Consider the following 26,201-nt stretch of genomic DNA (forward strand, 5'->3'; position numbering starts at 1 on the left):
AAATTAGACAAAGTCTAAAGAGTGTAAGAAACTTTGACTGCCTTTTCCCAATTTAGTTTAATTTGCATAGAAATCTGTTTTGGGGGTGGAACTCTGTCTAACTCCAGAGAGCAGGTCAAAATTCTGTTTTGGGCAGTGAACATTGGTACTACTCAGCAGCCCCAAATATTTTTGGGAATAGTTCAGTTCATTTATTTCAGTAATGATGGCATATGGAACTAAACCTCAGTATGTCTGTTGCCCACCTGGATCTATAGCACATAGAGTGTTAGTTTTGTGTGAGATGCCCTCTAAGAATTAGAAGCCTAGTCTGTGGCCACAAACTAAGTAGGTCTGTGGAAAGCAGTGGTAGTGTAGGCAGGTTAGTTAGAGGCCGTGATGCCCTGATCCAAGTTGTGGCTGTGTGGAGGGAGAAGAGTGGAGCTACAATTAAAAGGTCAAGTTTCCAGGGCTGGAAGTGGGGTCCAATACTTGGAGACTGAGAATCTCACTTTTGCTGTTAGTTTAAATGTAGTTGCATCTTTTCAGGTCATCTGCCCATTTCTTAATTGGGTTGTTTGGTGTTGAGTTATAAGAATGAAAGTAGACTACAGTTTTTCCCCATGTACAAAAATTAATTCAAATGGACCAAACACCTAAATATAAGACCTGAAACAATAAATCACATAGAAAAAAACATAGGTACTAAACTTATGGACATTGGTCTTAGAGAATATTTTATTTATTTGACACCAAAGGCAAGGGAAGTAAAGGCAAAAATAAATGGATGGGACTATCAGTGATGGTGAACCTTTTGAGCTCGGCGTGTCAGCATTTTGAAAAACCCTAACTTAACTCTGGTGCCATGTCACATATAGAATTTTTTTGATATTTGCAACCATAGTAAAACAAAGACATATTTTTGATATTTATTTTATATATTTAAATGCCATTTAACAAAGAAAAATCAACCAAAAAAATGAGTTTGCGTGTCACCTCTGACACGCGTGTCATAGGTTCGCCATCACTGGACTATATCAAACTAAAATGCTTCTGCATAGCAAAAGAAACCTGCAACAAAACAAAAAGGCGAAGAGATCAACCGAAGGACTTGTATACATGTATATAAGCCAAACCAATGGACATGGACAACAGGGGGATGGGAGCATGAGTGTGCGGGGCGGGGGGGGAGGTTGGGGGTTAATGGGGGGGGATGAGGACACATTTGTAATACCTTAACTAATAAAAACAAAACAAAACAAAACAAAAAACAAAAAGGCAGCCAATCAAATGGGAGAAGATATTTTCAAACAACAGCTCTGACAAAGGTTAATATCCAAACATGTGAAGAACTCATAAAATTATAAACAACTCATAGAACTATCTTCTATAAGAAATCAGTGCAGATCATTCACTGCTATTACCAGAATGGGAAAAAAAAGAAAACCTGTGCATGATCTGAGTTTTATTTGATGTAATTTTTTTCAGAGAAAGAAGAATACAACTGTATTACATGCTTTGTGGCTCACATAAAAATGTCAATTTCAATCAAGAAGAGAAGTATTCAAGTAAGCATAATAGCTAACTTCTGTTTTCCAATATTATTTGGCAAAAAAAGGAAACTAAACATGAAATACAGTAACTAATCTCTGATCCTTCCTGACAACTTAAATCACTTAACATGTAATATTTTTGAATTTTCCAGTCATTTGCTTAAAACCTGCATCTACCTAGTACCCTGTACATAAAGTAAAGTAAAGCCAGCTTTCAGGACTTTGTGGACATTTCATAAATATAACAAAACCATAACAATGAGCACTGCCCCAATGCTTACACATAGATTTAAAGGTACAGCACAAATTATGGTAGTAAAAAAAAAAAAAAAAATCCTGGAGCAACTAGAGTTAACAGTGTGACTTGAGTAAGTGGAAAAATGAAACCCACCTCTGGGCCTCAATTTTGCATACGTATATTTGCTAGATTGCTTTTTCTCCAAGATACTTTAATAGATTGAATAGATATGCTAAAGACATAACTCCCGGTACCTCACAATGTGATCTTGTTTGGAAATAAGGTCATTGTAGGTTCAATTAATTAAGATTAGGTAATATTAGAGTAGGGTGGGCCCTTAATCCAATATTATCAATGTCCTTAGATGGCATACAGAGGGAAGATAGCCATTTAAAGAAAGAGACAGTGATTGGAATGATGGAGCTACAGGCCTAGGCATGCCAAGGCTTGCCATTTTAACTAATTACATCTGCAAACACTCTGTTTCCAAATAAGGTCTTATGCACAGGTACCAGCTACTGGGACTTGAACACATCTTTTTAGGGGGGAAAAATTCTACCCTCTATAATATCTACTGTTCCTATTCTCTAAAAAATGATCAATACTCATGGTTTTGGATTTCTTTTAAAAAAATATATTTTATTGATTTTTTACAGAGAGGAAGGAAGAGGGATAGAGAGTTAGAAACATCAATGAGAGAGAAACATCGATTAGCTTCCTCCTGCACATCCCCCACTGGGGATGTGCCCGCAACCAAGGTACATGCCCTTGACTGGAATTGAACCTGGGACCCTTCAGTCCGAAGGCCGATGCTCTATCCATTGAGCCAAATCAGTTAGGGTGGTTTTGGATTTCGTTACCATCCTATATAATCCTGAATAATTTGGTTTCTATTTCCACCACTATAAACTAGCTGCCATGACAAAAGTCACCAATGATGCTCTAATTGACAAACTCTTTAAAAAACTTTTTTATCCTCATCTGAAATATTTTTTTCTACTGAGTTTTGGAGAGAATGGAAGTTGTGGTGATGGGGCGGGGGGGGGGGGGGGGGAGACAGAGAGACAGACATCAGCATCGACTGGTTGCCTCCTGCACCTGCCCTGACAGGGGCCGGGGATCAAACCCGTAACCCTGGTAGATGCCCTTGACTATAATTGAACCTGCAGTACTTGAGTGTTCAGGCCGCTGCTCTAATTACTGAGACACAGGGTAATTGAAAAATTCTTTACATACTTTTTAATATTTTTAAAATTAAATTTATTGGGGTGACATTGGTTAATAAGATTATATGGGTTTCAAGTATAGATTTCTATGATACATGATCTGTATATTGCATTATGTGCCCATAACTTTTAATTCTCATCATATTTGACCTCTAAAATCAAGTATATGTTGACCTTTGAATGTGTTGCCCACTTCTATGTATTTTTTAAAATTCATTTTAGAGAGAGAGGAAGGGAAAGAGTGAGAGAGAGAGAGACATTGATGTGAGAAACATTGATTGGTTGCCTCCCCTACGTACCTGGACCAGGGATTGAACCCAAAACCCAGCCCTGACTGGGAATGGAACCTACAACTTTTATCTTCTTAAAGATAGCTCAACCCTTAGGTTTAAACCCACATTTATAATTTTCTTGTACTTCTCTAAATTTTTCATTTTCTTTGTGTTATTCTTTTCCTCTCCTACCCTTTTAAGCACTGGTTTCCTGGGAGTCCTGTGCACTTTTTCTGTTTCATTCATCCATCCCTATGTCTACCCACTTGGTGCAAGTTGACGACTCTCAAACTTGCATCTTTAACCAAGTCCGACTTGAGCTCCAGTTTACAATGTTGAAGTGAGTATTGGAATCTCTGCTTAACATATCCCAAACTGAACTTACTATCTTATCTCTTACACTTACCCTAGTCTTTATCTAATGAATAGTATTGCCTTCTACCCATTAATCTAATCAGATACCTGGAAGTTTAATTAGATCCCTCTGCCACTCTCATTTCTCATAGTCATTCAGTCTCCAATCCTTTTTATTTCTTTCATCTCCACTGCAGTGGCATTGGTTGCTGGGGTATAAAGCTCACCACCCCCTTCCCAGTTTTGTACCTTTTCAGTCTACTCTCTTCTTCACCTTCGGAGGGAACTTCCCTAACAAGAACTTTTGGATATAAGTCTTCATGACCCCTTGAGTTATATTTTACTGCTTAGAGAATAAAGTTCCAACTCTTTAACATGGTATCCTCAATCAGCCTTTTGCCTATAGGTTGTTTTTCCCTGCCAGCATCTAGTCTAGAATAGATGAGGCTTTACCCACGCTCAGGTGGCTGCATTTCTCCTAATATCCAGGTGGTTTTCATAGCACCCTGTTTTCCTCATCCTCATGCCATTAATAAAGTCGCCTCCCTCAATCTACCTTAATGAACATCCTTTATCTTCTCTCAAATCTAACCTCTAGCATTATATTTTCTATGAATTTTCTCTGACTTTCCCCATCCCCCACACAAATTGCCCTTTCCTTTGAGATATGCTATCATATCATCTATGACTCTTTATGGATTTAATGTGTATGCATCTTTTCCCCCTTTGACCATGGAAATACCTTGAGGGCAAGGACTATCTTTACTCATGTTTTATTCCCAGGACCCAGAAGAGTGCCTACAATAACTGGTGCTCAATGCATGCTTTTACAAGGCATAGCATATACAATTTCCATGTATGTCATTTTTTAAAAGGAGCACAGTGATTTTAGGATTTTGATTTCTCTATGTACCAAATTATTTCTCTGAGTTATCCCCCAAAAGGCAAATCTTAAAGAACGTCCAGGAAAGAAAAAAAAATCTAGCTGAATTTAAAATGACTTCATAAAATAATAGATAATGAAATACTGTACATAAAAAATTTGCCATGTTCTATCTTCCAATATACTCTGTGTTCATTCACTTTTGATTTAAAAACTCTAAAAAGATCATCACTCAACTCTCAGTAGACACATTAGGAGGAAAAGTATTTCTTTAAGTCAACAATGGCTAGTGAATTAGTATTTATTGTCTTCAGTTGCAAGGAGTTAGCCAACTTCTCCATTTTAGGATCCTGAGGACAGAGGGAGGTAGCGACTGTAAACAGTAAGAGGTAAGTCTTGCTTGAAGAGTGCATGTCTGTAAAGGGGTCCTCATAGTGAGGAAGCTGCTCCCAGCTCATTTTGAATGCTTTATTTAAAAATTGCTTGATGATGTTTCTGAATGGCTTTCCTCTTTTCATTTCTCCCCACTCGGACCCCTCCCCCAGGGCTCAGTAACACGGTAGAGATGCTTTTTGACAGACAAGAGATAATCTTACACTTGACTTCCAATATCAAGGCATTTTAACCGGCACACTTTATATTGAATAATTCATGGATATTCAAGCTGTACTTTACAAAGAAAGTGCTTTCTCTTTGCAGCCACAGTAGATATGAGCAGCTAATTCATTATTTAAAGAGACTAAGTATTAGCAACTGGTACTGGCTCTTCAGAGCTCTTTATTCCCTTTGCTCATGTTATCCCCAGCCTCTCAGCTGCCTTGAACAGTTTTTAGATTGATTTTACCATATTTAAGTCTTTTAAAAAACAGATCTACCCCCCAAACCTCACTATTTTCAGACTGCTTCTACCTATTTTAAAAACGTAAAGCAATGTCTGTTAGAACTCTGTGAATCTCTGCAGGCTCATGGGAATACATGCAATTCCAACACTTTTGATTTCAGTTAAGAAAATGTGGCAGGTGGGAGGAATGTAAGAAATCCGAGTTCGCTCAGATTTACAGACCACTTGCTGCAATAGGCCAAGGAAGGCTTGGGCGTTTTAAACAGGTGGTGAAAGGGGCTGAGTCCTCAACTTTCAAGTATTGTTACTATGAAAGGAGAAGTCCCTATGGAGAACTGTCCTCTTTATATTTTCTGAGGAAAAGAGGAGGAAGGTTTTGAAATATCTATTGCTCTTTTGTAGACAGATCCTCAGGTTGGATCTCATTCAGCACAAATTTTCATTCTTTCATTTCTAGTTAAGAGAGAGGAAAATTTGTCAAGAGGTTATGAGGGTTCGCTCTCTGTAGACCCTGACAGAGGGTAACATAATGTAAGCAGGTCTGGAATGGTGAAATCATTAGAAAAAAGAAAGAAAAATGTATATATATGAAATTTCTTTTAAAAAGTGACTGATTCTAAGAAAATGTATTTCTACAATATGAAATAAAACATTGGATGTGATGCTGCTTAAAGCAGTAGTAAATGCTTTTCTTAAATTTACATTTAAATTAGGGTTAGCCTATTCTAGGATTATTGCAAAGCAAATATTCCACTATAGTCCTAAATAAATTGATGTTTTCATTTTTTACTCTATATGGCCTGAAAAACTGGATGCCTCTAAAACTAAGGAACTATTGTATAGCTTTCTTTTACCAATTACATTATTAAAGGGTATAGGTTATAATTGAACTCCCTACACTTCTAGTATGCTCTTGAATTTTGGGTATCTTTTACTTGCTATAGAAATATATTATGTGCATACTTTATTTATTCAAAAATTTCTTGAATGAGAAAAATAAAAAAATGTAGAGTAGATGATAAATAAAATGCATTCCTTGAATGACTAAACCTTAAATAAGCCCAGATCTGGACCATATTGTGAGAAATTTTGCTCTGAAAGGTAGAAAAATGAGTCTGCATCAAAGATTAATTGACCTTATATTCTATTAAAGGCAAAGTCCTGTGTACTGACAAATTACAGATAGTAAGACACTATCTTCAACTCATAACACTTAGTGTCTACACTAGCCTTAGAATCATGAGAGAATAGAGAGGAAACTCATAGGAGACTAGAAGACCACCAAAGTTTTTTCTAAAGATGATATTCTACAAGCTCTACAAGTTCTTTCTTGTCTAATATGTAACAAGGAACCCAAATTGAAGATTTTTCATGCAGAAGATTGCACAATGGTACTTAGCTTGGCTTTTGAAGTTAAAATGACCCATATCTAAAACATAGTTCTACTATATAATAATAGTTGCAACCTTGTGCAAATGGTGTAATCTCCCCAAGCCTCCTTTTCCCACCTGTGAAATGAGGATTTTAATTGTATCTACCTCATAGGTATGAGAATGAATGAGATAATGCCTAAAAATTGCTTACCATAGTGTCGAGCACATAAGAAACATTAAATAAACCTGTTTTCAAAATGTGTTTTGGAAGATTAACATGGCATTGACATACAAATTTAATTTGCCAACGACATTGTATAACTTGAAATTGCTGCATTGTACAAAATTGAGAGTTTTATGAAATGCTACTCGCATTTTGACATAATTTAAGTAGGCATTCCAGATTAGTTGTATCAAAAAGGAGGGAAAACATTGTTACATTATTCTCAGACATAATTATCTATAGATATAAAAGAGACCTGCTCAATCTGATTAATAGCTATTCTATTGGGGTACTTTTATATAACTTCATTGAGGTAAAAGGTTTTTAAAAGAAAGAAAAATGCAGTTTTATTAATTGTACAAAGTTCTGTAAACTTTTTTTGAGATTTTGGAAAACTGATGTTTGTATCATGTTATGTATTGATTATTTTAAGCATTACACTAAGATAGAGATGAGAATTGAAAGTTTTGATTCTTGAATGGGAAAAAGGACTAGAGAATGAGGACCCTTCTATAATCATTCCCTCATCTTAGAAACTTATTTAGGAATCTGAATTGTGAGAAGTCCAGACAGCCTCATTGGAAACAAATCTCTACGTCTCAGAATTTAAATTGTGAATCCAAAGATTTGAGATTACCAATTATATCATCCACCATATAGACTCAACATGTTTCTTGTACTGGGCTTCTTCCAGAGATCTTTTTAGATAATATTACCTTAGTCTCATACACACACACACACACACACACACACACACACACATACGTACACACACATTTATAAACATAAAACTTTCAAATGTAGACAACTGCCCCACTTCCTCTTCATTGATGCGATCTCAATAAAGAGGAGACAAAATGAGGAAGGCTAAAATATGTATTTATAAAAAATTTATAAATCATTTAAACTTTACAAAAGTAAGCTGTTTTTTCCTTTGTAAGCATGTTTACCTTAATATGGATTAAAAGTGCTGACAGCCAGTCTGTAGGAACAAATTGTGTTTGGCAGTTCCATTTGCAATTGGCAAGGGAAGACCATTCCTCAATGGTAGGGTCACCTAATGGATGCTGAGTTGAGTTCTACCCACAATTATTGAATGTTGACAATGTAGCCTCCTTGTGCCATATGCTGGGGACTTAAATAGGAACCAGTGTTGAAAACTCAAGGAGCTAACAAGTCCCATGAGGATGCTTTCAATCGAAGGTAGATATTAGAATGTTTGTTTTATTTTGAGGTGTGTTGTAAGTATTATATTGCTAACAATAGTCAAAGATTTAAAGTTTGGGGAAAACATTAAGTTTTCATCTGTCCAAAAGGATTTCAGGCTACACCTATAATGATATCACTTGCACTCAAATGTATTCTGATATGATTTTGAGAAGGCTGAAAGAAATCACAGATTCAGTAACCTCTAGTGACCAGTCATTATTGTTTACAGCTGAGAGTTGTTTGTTAGAACATTTTGTAGAATTTGTGGATTGTGGTATTATAGTTATTTCCAATGTCTTTTTAATTTTACCCATGAATGCTCTTAATTAAAAGAAGGTAAGACTAGATAAAACAAGGGTGCTTAGAGTTTTATATTATGTCTTATTGAGAATGATGCTCTTTATATAAAAACATGTTATAGCTTGTACATCTATATATTGTAATAAAAATGAGTTGTATTTATTTATGAATATCCCTTAGTATTACATAATTGCTCAAATTATTAATATTATTTGTTGAGTAGAATCCTAGAAAGTTCAAATTCATATTTAAAAATGCAATTTAATATCAAAGAAGCTTTTATCATGTTTGCTTTTTTTATAAAAAAGTGTTTTAGATATTTAAAAGTATGATTTAATTCTCATGCTTTAAAAATACTTTTTTGAATGTTATTCCAGTGAAAATAAGATATTAGTACCATTGGTTTATTTTTCTGATTTTCTTTCTTCTTTTACCTTTTAAAAAAATATAGTTTTGCCACTCAATTGTACGGTTCTTGTAAGTATCATCAGACATGTGGAATAGAATGGGAAGAGGACAAGTTGTGACACAGTGGCCTAGTGGATTTCAACTGCAATTTTTCTCTATATTGTGTGATTGTACTCTAGCCCTATTATAACAATGCCTGAGATTCATTTAACTTTCAATACTTGGCAAGCTACAGATTTTGCCTCTCATGCTGTCAACTTGTCTATTTTCCAAACCTCAAATTTTCTGATTTGGTTCTGTTTTGGGTAGGGTTAAAAGTGTCCATTGCTCTGAGATGCTAATATTAGGGTTGAGAAACCCTTTCCAATTATTGACCAGTTCTGTCCAGACAGGGCAAATGGGGATCGTTTTCAAGTGCTCCATGGAAAGAAAGCGTTCTATTTAATGCCCAAGATTTGAATTATCAATCTTATTTCAGTTAACTTTACTGTTTAAATTCTGTATTTACATGAAATTAAATTAGCATATATGGGGTGATTCATGAGTACTAAGATATTCCAACATTTTTTACAACAAACAGGTGTGTTTTAAAATAATTTGAGCCTAACAAGGCTGAAAAAGCTGAATATATCTAGTACTGAACAGACCCATCTATACTAATAACAGAGGAACATGCAGATTGTCCGGGACACCATCATGCAACGACCAATCAGGACGGGGGGGGGAGGGGGGGAGGCGGGGCTGCAGCGTAGAGCTCTCAGCATGCCTGCACCAGGGGTTCGAAGGGTGCAGAGAGGAAGGGAAAGCAGATAGGCAGTTAGGGGGATCAGGCCAGGAGGGGAGAGCAGATAGGCAGTTAGGGGGGTCAGGCTGGCGGGGGGAGAGAAGATAGGCAGTTAGGGGGATCAGGCCAGGAGGGGAGAGCAGATGGGCAGTTAGGGGGGTCAGGCTGGCGGGGGGAGAGAAGATAGGCAGTTAGGGGGATCAGGCCAGGAGGGGAGAGCAGAGAGACAGGGGGATCAGGGTGGTGGTGGGGGGGTGGGGAGAAGATAGGCAGTTAGGGGGATCAGGCTGGGGTGGGGGAGAAGATAGGCAGTTAGGGGGATCAGGCCAGGAGGGGAGAGCAGTTAGGGGATCAGGCCAGACGGGGAGAGCAGTTAGGCAGTGAGGGGGATCAGGCCAGGCAGGGACAGCAGTTAGGCAGTGAGGGGGATCAGGCCAGGAGGGGAGAGCAGATAGGCAGTTAGGGGGATCAGGCCAGGAGGGGAGAGCAGAGAGACAGTTAGGGGGATCAGGGTGGTGGTGGGGGGGTGGGGAGAAGATAGGCAGTTAGGGGGATCAGGCCAGGCGGGGAGAGCAGTTAGGGCCATCAGGCTGGCAGGGGAGCAGTTAAGGGCATCAGGCAGGCAGGCAGGTAAGCAGTTAGGAGCCAGTGGTTCCAGATTGTGAGAGGGATCCTGGATTGGAGAGGGTGCAGGCTGGGCTGAGGGACCCCCCCTCCCATTCACAAATTTTGTGCACCGGGCCTCTAGTAAGAAAATAAAGATATATTGCTGGCCAACTTTCGTGCCAAGATTATGAGTTTTAAAAGTTAAGTAATCAAGATAGATATGATAAAACCTTAAATATTATGTTATCAACAGAGGAAAAGTTAGATAAACAAACAAATCACTTAAATTTTGGGGTAATCTTTACTGCATTTCACTAATTCCCTCTCTAAAGATAAAAATAATGAATTAACTCAACAAATCACAATTGAACATAAAATTTTGTCTTTAGGATGAGTCATCTTTATGATTGTTGATATTCTAGCTTTATCCCATTAATATTTAGATTTGGGTTTGAGATAGGCCTGTAGAGCTATAAACTTCCCTCTCAGGACTGCTTTCATTGTGTCCCATAGGTTTTGGATTGTTGTGTTTTCATTGTCATTAGTTTCCAGGATGTTTTGAATTTCTTCTTTGATTTCATTGGTAACCCAATCAATATTTAATAGCATGCTATTCAGCTTCCAGGTGTTTGAGTATTTTGGTTTGTTTTTATTGTAGTTTATTTCTAATATTATGCCATCATGGTCTGCAAAGACGCTTTTTATGATTTCAATCTTCTTGAATTTGGGGATACTTTGCTTGTGACCCAATATATGGTCTATTTTTGAATATGTGTTATGAGCACTTGAGTAGAATGTATATTCTGTGGCATTGGGGTGAAGTGTTCTGAAGATGTCTATTAAGTCCATCTGATCTAGTGAATCATTTAGGATTGCTGTATCTTTGCTGATTGTTTGTCTAGAGGACTTATCCAGTGCTGGCAGTGGTGTATTAAAGTCCCCTACTATGATTGTATTGTTGTTGATCTCTCCTTTGATATCTTCCAGGAGTTTTTTTTATGAATTTGGGTGCTCCTGCATTGGGTGCATATATGTTTACCAGGGTTATATCTTCTTGTTGTATTGATCCCTTTAGTATTATGAAGTGGCCTTCTTTATCTCTTGTTATGGCCTTCACTTTGAGGTCTATTTTGTCCGATATAAGTATTGCTACCCCAGCTTTCTTTCCCTTTCCATTTGCCTGAAAGATATTTTTCCATCCCTTCACTTTCAGTCTGTGTGAGTCCCTTCTAATGAGGTGGGTCTCTTGTAGACAGCAGATGTATGGGTCATGTTTTTTTATCCATTCAGCCACTCGATGTCTTTTGGTTGGAGCATTTAATCCGTTTACATTTAAAGTTATTATTGAAAGGTACTTGTTTGTAGCCATTTCGTTTTTTGTGTGGCTGTTTTCTTTCTGAGCTTTTTATTTCTTCTTTTTACACCAGTCCCTTTAGCATTTCTTGCATTGCTGGCTTGGTGGTGATAAACTCCCTTAGTCTTTTTTTTGTCTGTGAAGCTTCTTATTTCCCCTTCAATTTTGAATGATAGCCTTGCTGGATAGAGTATTCTTGGATTCAGTCCTTTGCTTTGCATCACTTTGTAAATTTTCGTCCATTCTTTTCTGGCCTGATGTGTTTCTGTTGAGAAGTCATTTGATAATCTAATGGGAGATCCCTTGTATGTAACTTTCCGTCTCTCTCTTGCAGCTTGTAAGATTCTCTCTTTGTCCTGAACATTTGCCATGGTGATTATGATGTGTCTTGGTGTGGGTCTTTTCGGGTTCACCCTGTTTGGGACTCTCTGGGCTTGTGTGACTTTTTTCTTCCCCACCTCAGGGAAGTTTTCTGATATTATTTCGTCGAGTAGGTTTTCTAATCCTTGTTCCTCTTTCTGTTGTTCTGGCACCCCTATTATTCGTATGTTGTTTCGTTTCATGTTGTCCCAAAGCTCCCTTAGGCTCTCCTCCTGTCTTTTAATTTTTTTCTCCAATTGCAGTACAATTTGGGTGTGTGTTGCTTCCTTGTCTTCTAATTCACTAATTCGGTCCTCCACTTCTCCTAGTCTACTGTTGATACTTTCAATGGTGTTTTTTATTGCAGCTATATCACTCTTCATTTCTTCTTGGGTCTTACTTAAGTTGTTGATTTTTTCATCTGTTTCTTCTAGCTTCTTGCATATGTTATTGATTTTTTTCCTCCGTCCAGTTTATGAACTCTAGGACCCTTGTTCTGAATTCTTTTTCGGTCATGTTGCATGCCTCTGTATCACTTAGCTGCTTTTCTGGTGAGTCCTCTTTTTCTTTCCTTTGGGGGTTTCTTTGTCTACCCATGTTTGATCTCACTGACATATCTAGACGTTGAGTCATTCAGTGGCTGCTCCCTTGGTGGCAGTGACTCCTTGGGCTGTGGTTGCTCTTCGGGCGGTTGCGGTAGCAGCTGCTTCTCAGTTGGCAGCAGCTCCTCTGGTGGGTGCTGTTCACAGCTGTGGTGGCTCTTCTGGCTGGTAGGGGGAGGTTCCACGTACAGCTGCTGTTCCTCAGACAGAGGGTGTGGTGCTCAGGAGGCTGCTGTTGTTTGGATCTGCTGTGTTGATTTCAAGGCACAAAATACAACACAACAAGGCACCGTGTACCAGGCACCACTCTGTGTTGTTGCTGGGATTCTAGATTTGGGTTTGAAAAGTATCTCTTTCCTTTTAACAACTTGTAAATTTTTGCCACCTCAACTGTAGACAATTTTCAAGAAATGGAAACCATTTTTGTTTACCGTCCCCTGGGTATTATCTTTTAAATAGAAGTTCAAATTATGGATCCTAGAACACTTGGATCAAAACAGAGCACATGTGGTATACTCATTTTTTGTCTTTGAAGGCTATGTTATTACCCATAATTCATGTTAATGTAGTCAAGTTTTATCATTGATAAGCATTATTTAACATAGTTACTAGTAAATAATGTCTAAGAAGACTAAATTAGAAATACTTTGGAGTTTCACAATTTTGATGGATGTTTTTGTGTTAGTCAACTGTATTTTTTTTAAAGTTAAATTAACTCTCAATTATCCATATTCTTGTTAGTGAAGATAACATAGAATAAGATAATATAGAATACAAGTTTGCAAAATATAGTTTCAGTATGATTTGGGAAACCCCATGTGGATTTCTACTGTTTATCTGTCTCTCTCTCTAGTTCCAAAACATATATGCACACACTTTGAATAATCATAAAGGCAGTATTTATTCAAATACATTTCATTTTCAAAATTGAGCTATGAGCTCTTACAGTGTATATATAATTTTGGGGGATACCTGTATCTATCTATGTAGATTATCTATCATCTATTTAAATATATTTTCTTGATTTTTTATAGAGAGGAAGGGAGAGGGATAGAGAGCTAGAAACATTGATGAGAGAGAAACATCAATTAGCTGCCTCCTGCACACCCCCTACTGGGGATGTGCCCACTACCGAGGTACATGCCCTTGACTGGAATCGAACCTGGGACCCTTCAGTCCGCAGGCCGACGCTCTATCCACTGAGCCAAACCAGTCATTACATTTTATAAATATCATCTATTTATAAAATTTATTTAATATATGATTATCAGGTAAAAAGCAATGACATGCCAAGATAAAAATTTGGCCATGTAGAAGCCACAAGATAAACTGGTCTGTACATGGGAAATTGATGGGAAAGTGATTTTTTATGTGAGTTTGATATGCAACATATAGGGAGAATTTTGTCAGACCTTGGGCTGACATTTTATTAGAGTCCATGGACTCAGATTATCTATCCTATCTAATGAAAGAGAAACATGGTAATTAGCGTACATCCGCTACCCTTCCCATTGGCTAATCAGCGAGATATGCAAATTAACTGCCAGGCAAGATGGCGACCAGCAGCCAGGCAGGTTGAAGCTAACATGAGGCTTGCTTGCTTCAGTGATGGAGGAAACCAACGTTCCCCACCTGCCTTGCCGGCCTCTGCCTTGCAGTTTGAAACATTGTTACAAATATAGAAGCTAAACAAAACCCCAGAAACCTGCTTTCAGCCCGCCGGGATCTCAGAGCTGGAGTTGATACAGTGTTTCGATTATAGAACCCAAACAAACCAGATACCTGCTTTCAGCAGCGGAGGCCTCAGAGCTGGAGCCAGAGCTAAAGCTGGCCCAGAATTAAAAAAAAGAAAAAAAGGAGCAGTTGGGAGCTTCAGTCACCCGCCAGCCTGAAAACAGCCCTCAGCCCCTCACCCAGACTGGCCAGGCACCCCAGTGGGGACCCCCACCCTGAAGGGTGTGTGACCAGCTGCAAACAGCCATCATCCCCTCACCCAGGCTGGCCAGGCACCCCAGTGGGGATCCCCACCCTGAAGGGTGTGTGACCAGATGCAAACAGCCATCATCCCCTCACCCAGGCTGGCCAGGCACCCCAGTGGCGACCCCCACCCTGATCTGGGACACCCTTCAGGGCAAACCAGCTGGCCCCCACCTGTGCACCAGACCTCTATCCTATATAGTAAAAGGGTAATATGCCTCCCAGCACCGGGATCAGCGGAGCCGCGAGGCCTCCCAGCACCGGGATCAGCGGAGCTGAGAGGCCTCCTGGCACCGGGATCAGTGTGACAGGGGGCAGCACCCAAACCCCTTCATCGCCCTGCGGCTCTGTGTGTGACAGGGGCGGGGCCACAATCTCCCTATCCACCCTGCTCTGTTCCTGACAGGGGAAGGCGCCCCAACCCCCTGATCAGCCCTGCTCTGTGCCTGAAGGGGGGATCTCCCCAACCCCCTGATCGCCCTGCGGCTCTGTGTGTGACAGGGTGCGGCGCCCCAACCCCCTGATCAGCCCTGCTCTGTGCGTGATAGGGGGCAGCGCCCCCACCCCCTCCTCCCCCCTGCTCTGTGCATGACGGGGTGGTGCCGCAACCTCCCCATCGACCCTTCCTTGAGTGTGACAGGGGGCAGTGCCCCACCCCCCAATTGGCCCTACCCCGAGCATGACTGATGGTGGCATCGCAAACTCCTGATCTGCCCTGCTCTGTGCATGACAGGGGGCGGCGCCCCAACTCCCCAATCGGCCCTGCTCTAAGCCCAACCAGGGGCTGCACCTAGGGATTGGGCCTGCCCTCTGCCCTCCGGGAGCAGGCCTAAGCCAGCAGATCGTTATCTCCTGAGGGGTCCCAGACTTTGAGAGGGCACAGGCTGGGCTGAGGGGCCCCCCTTTCCCCCTGAATGCACAAATTTTTGTGCACTGGGCCTCTAGTATATATATATATATATATATATATATATATATATATATATATATATATATCCTATACTAATAAAAGAGAAAAATGGTAATTGGCATACGACCGATACCCTTTTCATTGGCTAATCAGTGAGATATGCAAATTAACTGTCAGCCAAGATGGCGGCTGGCAGCCAGGCAGCTGAGAATAGGAGGCTTGGTTGCCCCAGCGATGGAGAAAGTCAAGGATCCCCGCAGCTGCGGGGCTCTGAGCTCCTGAAGCAACAAGTCCAAAAGATACAATGTTTCAATTATAGAAGCTAAAAGATGGCGGTTAATTTGCATACTCAGGCTCCAAGCGGAGCGAAGCCAAACAGCCCTGAAGCAGCAGGGCAGAGAGGCCTCAGGGCCTGGGATCAGCAGAGTCGAGAGGCCTCCCGGCCCTGCGATCAGCGGAGCCGAGAGGCCTCCCGGCCCCAGTGATCAGCAGATCCGAGAGGCCTCCCAGCCCCAGTGATCAGCGGAGCCTAGAGGCCTCCCAGCCCCGGTGATCAGTGGATCCGAGAGGCCTCCCAGCCCCAGTGATCAGCGGATCCGAGAGGCCTCCCAGCCCCAGTGATCAGCGGAGTCCAGAGGCCTCCCGGCCCCGGTGATCAGCGGAGCCGAGAGGCCTCCCGGTCCCGGTGATCAGCAGAGCCGAGAGGCCTCCCAGCCCCGGTGATCAGTGGATCCGAGAGGCCTCCCAGCCCCAGTGATCAGCGGAGCCGAGAGGCCTCCCGGCCCCGGTGATCAGCGGAGCCGAGAGGCCTCCTGGCCCCGGTGATCAGCGGAGCCGAGAGGCCTCCCGGTCCCGGTGATCAGCGGAGCCGAGAGGCCTCCCAGCCCCGGTGATCAGTGGATCCGAGAGGCCTCCCAGCCCCAGTGATCAGCGGAGCCGAGAGGCCTCCCGGCCCCGGTGATCAGCGGAGCCGAGAGGCCTCCTGGCCCCGGTGATCAGCGGAGCCGAGAGGCCTCCCAGCCCCAGTGATAAGCGGAGTCGGAGGCCCCGCGATCAGCGGAGCCGAGAGGCCTCCCGGCCCCGGTGATCAGCGGAGCCAGAGGCCTCCCGGCCCCGGTGATCAGCGGAGCCAGAGGCCTCCCGGCCCCGGTGATCAGCGGAGCCGAGAGGCCTCCCGGCCCCGGTGATCAGCGGAGCCGAGAGGCCTCCCGGCCCCGGTGATCAGCGGAGTCCAGAGGCCTCCCGGCCCGGTGATCAGCGGAGTCCAGAGGCCTCCCGGCCCTGGTGATCAGCCGAGAGGCCTCCCGGCCCCGTGATCAGCGGAGTCGGAGGCCCGGTGATCAGCGGAGCCGAGAGGCCTCCGGGCCAGGGATCAGGGGAGCCGAGAGGCGTCCTGGCCCTGGGATCAGCGGAGCAGCGAGGCTTCCCAGCACCGGGATCAGTGTGACAGGGTGCGGAGCCCCAACCCTCTAATCGGCCCTGCTCTGTGTGTGACAGGAGTGGCGCTACAACCTCCCTATGGACCCTGCCTTGAGTGTGACAGGGGGTGGTGCCCCAACCCCCCAATCGGCCCTACCCTGAGCATGACTGAGGGTGGCATCGCAACCTCCCAATCCGCCCTGCTCTGTGCATGACAGGAGGCGGGGCCCCAACTCCCCAATGGGCCCTGCTCTGAGCCCGACCAGGGGTTACACCTAGGATTAGGCCTGCCCTCTGCCACCCGGGAGCAGGCCTAAACCAGCAGGTCCTTATCTCCTGATGGGTCCCGGACTGTGAGAGGGCACAGGCCAGGCTGAGGGACCTCCTCTCCCAACCCCGAGTGCACAAATTTTTGTGCACCGGGCCTCTAGTATATATATATATATATATATATATATATATATATATATATATATATATATATATATATATATGCCTAATATGCAAAGTGTCCCCTTGGGAGTTCAACTTACTGGGAGTTTGATTGCTTGCTATGACATGCACTGACCACCAGGGGGCAATGTGGAATGAACAAAGTTCCCAGCTGGCAGCCCGGGAAGGGAGGCCCAGGCCGGCAGCCTCTAGGGACCTTACCAGTGCATAAATTTCATGTACTGGACCTCTAGTGAGAGAAGGAACACTGTGCCTTCCAGAAATATTTATGTATAAGGAATATGGCAAATGAAGGCAGATTAAAGAGAATGAAGTTTTTAACACTTTATTTTTCTTCTTTAGTTTGTTTCAGTTTCGGAGAATGTCTGAATAAGTCTTGAAATTGCCTTTTCACAAAAGTCTATCTATATTGCCAATCATATATCTGCATATCTACCTCAGAAACTTTTATATAAATACAAATACAAATTAATTGGTATTGTCAGGACATACTATATTTCACATAAATATATAGATGACTTTTGTACGTAACAGGCATAATTTTATTAAAACTATACTTCAAATATCAGAAATTTGAAGAGAGAACATCTTCAAACGGGCACATGCTTTTGGAGCTTCTTGAAAAGAACGCAAGAATCATAATTATTTCTGCTAACTCAGGGTTGGAAAATATTTTGGCTCCTAACACATCAAAGTTTGCAAGAGTCCCAGAAGTGTTTTGATTCCTCCCTGAAGAGTTTGTAGGGACATTTTATTTTGTTTCAGTTTGCACTCTATGTTCATTGCTGTCCATAAGCCTTCTTTTTTTAAAAATTTTTTATTGTTGAAAGTATTACATATGTCATACTTTCAAAATGCTTTTCTATTGATCTCCTAGCTTCTCTCTACCATAATTTGCATATTCTATACTACCTTAAGCTGGGAGTCTTCACTTAATAGAATTTTCTCTAAATATTGGTTTAACTAGGATCCAAGAAAACTCCTCAGGAACTATTCCATGATTATAATATAAGAAGTTGTGTTGAGAGAATTGTTGAAGCAATATTATTGTTTGCACTTTTATATCTAACGGGGATTTATAATATAATTTATTAAAACACATGCCATTTATTGGGTCACGTTTACAAGTAGGGAGTGTTAGTATACCTCTAATACTATGACCCATCCATTTTCATATCCTATCTCTAGCACTTGTGACTTTCTTGTATTAAACTGATCAAATAGGGTCTACTTCCTAGAGACAGATCTAGCTCACTGATAGGCATTTTCTCTTTCTGCTTTAGCCTTTCTGCCTCTATGACTGGGTAGGTAGACCATGTTTGGTCTTTTTTTAGGGCTCCCACGTTTTAGGTTTTTGGAAAGAAGAGCACAAATCTTTATTTAGACCTCATGTCAAAACTTTGCTTTTAATTAGAGAAGTTTTGTACGTAGGTGGTGTTTGGGGTAGTGAATGAAGAGAGAATAGGTAAACCTTTCCAAACTGGTAAAGTATTCATCTTTTACTTAGCTATTGTTCCTCTTAAGCATGGTTTGTTGGCCAGAAAACTAAAGGAAAAGAGTACAAACCCTTTCCTGACCCCTGATGTATTAAACATATGTTGTTTCTTTTTTTTTTGGTCAATTTGTAACATCTATCTTGTCTACTTGGAGATTTCTGGGGACTCTTGTTTTATATCCTTGATACATGAGGTTTCTCTATAGTTGAGTTTTAGATATACAATGTGCTATTCTAATTATTTTAAGAGAACAAATGATACTTTAAAATGTAGAGACTTGAGCTTAATTTAAAAGTCTATAGAGGGAATGAGTGTTAAATAAAGTTAACTTTGTTTACCTACTCATGTAAAATTTGGACTTAGAGAATGAGTTGCAGACTTTCCAAGAAAGCTTGAACCAAATAATTTTCATTGAAATTTCAGGAAAATAACTATTAATTCTTAGATTTAGAAATAGGAAAAATACCTGAGGTCAAAGCTAAAACCTAATTCAAATCACTTGTATTAAGCTTCATATAAGAGGTTCATAGTTTTTTATTAGAGAAAAAAGCTTTATTTTTTTTCCATTTCATTCTACAGAATACTTTCCTTGTTATGGAGATTTTGGTTTTTGGTCTAATTTGTATAGCTGGAGCCAATTGAATTGCCATTTTTGAGCCAAATTTGTGATTAACTGAATCGGACCATTATTATTGGAAAGAGCAAAGGATGTTTAGCTGAAGCCTTTGAGGTGTTGAAGACACAATGTCTGCAGCCAAAAACAACAACAACTATTTTTATGTATAATGATATGACTGGACACTTATTAAAACTGTTTTGATCAGAGCCCAAAGAAACAAACACATATCAAATGCATGATATTTGAGTCCTTCACGCGAATAGCTCACACTTTGCATTGTTAATGTTTGTGAGAAAACATTACTCTGGGCTGGGGCAAGCAGGGCAGGATTTGAGCTGCTGAAACTATAGAGATCTACTTAGCTAACAGACCCTTAGGAGAGACAGCAAGGTTCTGTTTTGAATTACTAAGCTATTACTTTTGAATTTTGTGTAGTCAGATATCCCAACGCTTTCATTTAGCATTTACGAAACCACTTATAGGATTTCCTTCTGGAACTAGCAGAACTCAACTCTGGCAGGGACCTGATAAAGCTTTAGCCCTGGATGAGAGTAAGAAATGAAATCTCTTTGCAATCCTGTCTTCCAGGGAGAATAGATAAACAAATCCCATAAAAAATGTATGTCTATTGTATTACTCTCTTTAGGAGTTGGTTGTTCCCTGCCCACTGCAGTGCATTTTGAGGACCTAATACTAGCTACTAAAAAGTTATGCTGTACTAAAAATAGAAGACATTTGAAAAACTCAAGTAGTAGCTAGCATTAAAAATGCTAGATTAATTTGAAATTAATTTCTATCACATAAATATCTAAAGAACTCTTGAACAATTAGGTCATATTATTTCCATTAGACAATGCTTAAGGTGTAGGAAGGTAAACACTTGACTAGGTGCAGTTATGTCTTTAAAATACTTTAGGCTTGAAATTGTTAGCCTACATGGCTGTTTCAGTTAGCTGGTTGGAGAACTCAAGATGTCAAGACATCTCTTGTTGTAGCATTTCTTTTGTTTTAGCTTCACAGAATACAATTATTAATATTAGAAATACTTAGAGCTAATGTCTTATATAAGATATTTCTATTATACATTAATTAGCTTTTAAAAAAATATATTTTTATTGATTTCAGAGATGAAGGGAGAAGGAGAGATAGAAACATCAATGATGAGAGAGAATCATTGATTGGCTGCCTCCTGCACATCCTACACCTGGGGATTGAGCCTGCAACCTGGGCATGGGCAGGAATCAAACTGTGACCTTCTAGTTCAGTGATGGCAAACCTATGACACGCGTGTCAGAGGTGACTCGCGAACTCAATTTTTTGGTTGATTTTTCTTTGTTAAATGGCATTTAAATATATAAAATAAATATCAAAAATATAAATCTTTGTTTTACTATGTTTGCAAATATCAAAAAATTTCTATATGTGACACGACACCAGAGTTAAGTTAGGGTTTTTCAAAATGCTGACATGCCGAGCTCAAAAGGTTCGCCATCACTGTCCGAGTTCGTAGGTCAATACTCAACCACTGAGCCATGCTGCCTGAGCCATTTATTTAGCTTTTAATAAACATATAGAATTGCAGAATTTTAGATTTGCAAAAAATATCAAAATTTACCTATTGAAGTAAATAAGACAGTATTTTAGTCATTTGGGAAAACTACCTTTTTAAAAAATTCTTCCTAGAAATAAGCTGTTTGAGCAGTTTCCAACCAACACATCAAGTTATACTAGTAGTAGGTTCCACACAGGTAATAGCTTGTTGCAATTACAGTTCCTTAGATTGTAAGCAGAAATTTGGGAGGGGACCTGGGGGTGTGTTTGGGAGAAATGGTCTTTTTCTTGATTTCAGTCTGTTGCATTTTTGGTAGTACCTATCCCAGGATAACCTGATAAAACTTTAGGGAAATTAGAAGTTTTCCTCTTTTTAAACTAAAAAAAAAAAAATTTTTTTTAAATTCGGAGGACCCCTGCTTTATGTTACCACTGGGCAATTTCACTTTCTCACAACTTTTACACTGTATGTACTTACACAAATCCATTCTAAATTCTTTACACTCCAACTGAGTCCTTTCTGATCCTCAGAAGAAACAGGGAAAAGCTGCTCCCGATTACTGATAGCACAGCTATCCCTGTACTTACTTGGTGACTCTTGACTCCTGGCTGATATGTGACAGAAGCAATGTGTGACTCCTCAGGGGCTGCTCTCAAGTCAGCTAGTGATAAGACAACTGGCTGTATCGCTAAAAGATTTTTCGACTCTAACACTCATACTCACTGTCTTAAGAATACAATAATGAACAACAAAGGATGATTTAAGGAGAGAATTTTTGTCCTCATCTGAGCTTTTATTACTTTATTTCAATTAGACACCCAAACTTCGAGTTTATAAAAGTTCGACCCACTTGCTTCCTGATATATAAAGGTGACTTCTAAGTAGTACTGCTGTAGAAGGAGAGGCAGTGCAGCATGATAAAGGGACATAAGGGACACCAGGAGGTCCTCCTATCAATACTGAGTCATCAGAAGTAGAAATTCCTTGGGAAGGAACAGAGATTAGTAAAAAGAGCTTTGGAGACAGACAGCCCTGTACTTGAATTTCTGCTCTTGCATTTAATAGCTGATGGGAAAGTGGGAGGGTAAAGGTTGGAGATAACAGAGCTGAAGTGCTAAAGACTGGGCTGGTGTACCATATGCCAGCCCGGGAGGCCTTGGGCATATATGTGTGTGTATTGGGGAAAGTTGAGGTGACATGAGAGAATCATAGAAAAGTTGAAGTGAGATAAAAAAAAAACACTAAATACTTTTGTAATGATAATAAAATAAAGGGTAGCTAAATCTGTCAAGGCTCTAATGCAATTACTAGGTTCTCTCTCTCTCTCTCTCTCTCTCTCTCTCTCTCTCTCTCCTTCCCACTCTCCCTCCCTCCAGTGCATGCGTACCAAGTAGTATGTTAGCCATTGGGAAAGCAAACAAAAACAAGCCATAGACTTAGTGCCCAAAGTTTACATACCCCTTTGTATCTCTCAGGGTAGTTTTGCATAGATTCTCCCATTCTATGCTCTCAGCAAGTTCTGACAGAGATATTTTGTCTTGCCAGGGTATGTAGGATCATAAGATGTTATAAGGAGATGTCCTACATTTTGATCTGGTACCTTTTCATATGACTTCGTAAAAAATGTAGAACCATAAAGTCTAGAGAAATCATGACTACCTCAGCTGAGAATTATTAGGTACCGGAAGATATAAATCATGCAGCCTCATGAGTATTGAAGAAGAAGGTATCTCCCTCAATGCCTTTTCTGAAATGTCCTGTGCCCTGGAAAAGGAGTCTTGTTCCCTTGAGGAAGTGCCAGGAGATTTATGAGCCCATTTTCTGAATCACATGGACTTCATGTGTTCCCAGTTGGGTGTTTTACAGAGAACTTCCCTGAAAAATTGCGAGGCCCATTCTTCTCGGTGGTAAACTCAGGAATTTTTTATAGCACTTCTTTGTACTGATGATGATACACAAGCTACAGGGTGAATGAGCATTTACATTCTTAAAACAAGTTATCCAGACAGACACTTAGGAAGGCATATTTCCAGATGAAGGGGAAATGAAGAAACAAATTTTCGAAAAATGTCATCAGAGATACTATCCATTATCATTAAATATAGATACACGATATAGAATGCAATTAATGTTATTTTTGATTCCTGGCAGGCAGAGTTTGAGATGGTGGTTTGTCTGACTGGTATAGGACATCAGTGAGTGCCACTGGGCCTCATTAGGGAGGTAAAAGAAATACCCAAAACTGCCAACACAACAAAAAGAGCCCCTTGATGCGGACAGTTAATGCACTTTGTCATATTATGGTGGGAACGGTAGTTCTCTGTGGTCATGAACAGCATAGAGGGAGAACAGGGCTCCCAGCTACGATGTTTAAGGACATAGTGGTTGTGAGTTATATGATGGTTCAGTAAGGAGTGTTTTTTGGAAACTAGCCATTAAAACAGTTTCATTTTGACATTAACAGGTTCAAACAATAAAGGTAGGGTAAAACCTTTATTTTAAATGCATCATGGACAATTTCAGAGCAAATCAAATTTAAGTTGGTAGTGTTTATTTAGTTTAGTTTATGAACTAAGAAAAATATATATCAATAGGCCATATAAATCCTCACTCTAACCCCCTTCTCTTCAATGACTTCTCATTGCTCTTAGGAAAAAACAAACAAAAAACCCAACTCTTTGCTATGGCCTCTTTACTAGGACTCAGCCCACCTGGTCTTGTTTCAACTCCTTGACATAACAAGCCTGAGAGGATCATCTTCTCCTACCTCTTTAAATTCTAAGCGTTGCTTCATTCTTCAAATTTAACTTAAATGCTCCTCTTTGGGAAGCCTTTCCCAATTAAATCAGACCCGCTTCACCTCCCCTACCCCTTCTGTTATTCTTATTTCTGCCCCATATTCTCTTTCAATGCTTTTTACAGTTTTCCTTATTTTGTTAATGTTGGCCTGTCTTCCATCCACAGTATATGATCCATGAGAGAATATTATGTTTGTTTTCCTCACCACTCTATTTCCAGTGTCTAGTAGAGTAGCTGGTAAGAGTACATTCTCAATATAAGTTTCATAAAGAAAAAAAAAAGAAAAAATAACAGTAATTTATATTTAAATTTTCAACATTCCAAGAATACAGAGGCCCAGGTTCTGAAATTTCTTGTATTGGATATATTCAGAGCAGACACAGGGTTTGAGGAGGAATGCTCCAGTGGTTGGCAAACTGCGGCTCGCGAGCCACATGCGGCTCTTTGGCCACTTGAATGTGATACATCAATAAACGTGATACATCACATAAACAAATTGAAAGAAAAAAACCACATAGTCATATCAATTGATGCAGAAAAAGCGTTTGACAAAATTCAACACCCATTTTTGATAAAAACTCTCAGAAAGGTGGGAATTGAAGGATCATACCTCAATATAATAAAAGCCATATATGACAAACCCACAGCCAACATCATACTCAATGGACAAAAACTAACACCATTTCCCCTAAGAACAGGAACAAGACAGGGATGCCCACTCTCACCACTCCTGTTCGACATAGTACTGGAACTACTAGACATTGTGATCAGACAAGAAGAAAAAACAAAAGGCATCCAAATTGTAGATGACATGTTATTTGCAGATGACATGATATTATACTTAAAAAACCCTAAAGACTCCATCAAAAAACTATTAGACTTAATAAAAGAATTCGGCAATGTAGCAGGATACAAAATTAACGCCAAGAAATCTATGGCATTTCTATACACCAATAGTGAATTTGCAGAAAGAGAGACTAAAAAAAGAATCACATTTACCATCGCACCAAAAAAATTAAGCTACCCAGGAATGAACTTAACTAAAGAGGTAAAAGACCTCTTCTCAGAAAACTACAGGACGTTGAAAAAAGAAATATAGGAAGACATAAAGAGATGGAAGAACATACCATGTTCTTGGATTGGTAGAATCAACATCATTAAAATGTCCATACTGCCCAAAGCGATCTATAAATTCAAAGCACTTCCCATTAAAATACCAATGGCATATTTCACAGACCTAGAACAAACTCATCCGGAATAAAAAACGACCCCGAATAGCTGCAGCGATCCTGAGAAAGAACAAAGTAGGTGGGATCTCAATATCAGATATCAAGCTGTATTACAAAGCCACTGTTCTCAAAACTGCCTAGTACTGGCACAAGAACAGACATATAGATCAATGGAATAGAATAGAGAGCCCAGAAATCAGCCCCAACCAATACGCTCAATTAATATTTGACAAAGGAGGCAAGAACATACAATGGAGTCAAGATAGTCTCTTCAATAAATGGTGTTGGGAAAACTGGACAGATACATGCAAGAAAATGAAACTAGACCACCAAATTACACCATACACAAAAATAAACTCAAAATGGATAAAGGACTTAAATATACGACAGGAAACCATAAAAATACTAGAAGAATCCAAAGGCAACAAAATCTCAGACATATGCCGAAGCAATTTCTTCACCGATACAGCTCCTAGGGCATTGGAAACTAAAGAGAAAATGAACAAATGGGACTACATCAAAATAAAAAGCTTCTGCACAGCAAAAGAAACCATCAACAAAACCACAAGAAAGCCCACTGTGTGGGAAAACATATTTGCCAATGATACCACTGATAAGGGTTTAACCTCCAACATTTATAGGGAACTCATACAACTCAACAAAAGGAAGATAAATAATCCAATCAAAAAATGGGCAAAGGACCTAAATAGACACCTTTTAAAAGGGAACATTCAGAAAGCCAGGAGACATATGAAAACATGCTCTAAGTCGCTAATCACCCGAGAGATGCAAATCAAAACAACAATGAGGTACCATCTCACACCTGTCAGAATGGCTATCATCAACAATTCAACAAACGACAAGTGCTGGAGAGGATCTGGAGAAAAAGGAACACTTGTGCACTGCTGGTGGGAATGCAGACTGGTGCAGCCACTATGGAAGACAGTATGGAGTTTCCTCAAAAAACTACAAATGGAACTCCCATTTGACCCTGTGATCCCACTTCTAGGAATATATCCCAAGAAACCAGAAACACCAGTCAGAAAGGATATATGCACCCCTATGTTCATAGCAGCACAATTCACCATAGCTAAGATCTAGAAACAGCCTAAGTGCCCACCTGTAGATGAATGGATTAGAAAACTGTGGTACATCTACGCGATGGAATACTATGCTGCTGTA

Source organism: Myotis daubentonii, chromosome 4, assembly GCF_963259705.1.
Source record: "Myotis daubentonii chromosome 4, mMyoDau2.1, whole genome shotgun sequence".
NCBI lineage: Eukaryota > Metazoa > Chordata > Mammalia > Chiroptera > Vespertilionidae > Myotis > Myotis daubentonii.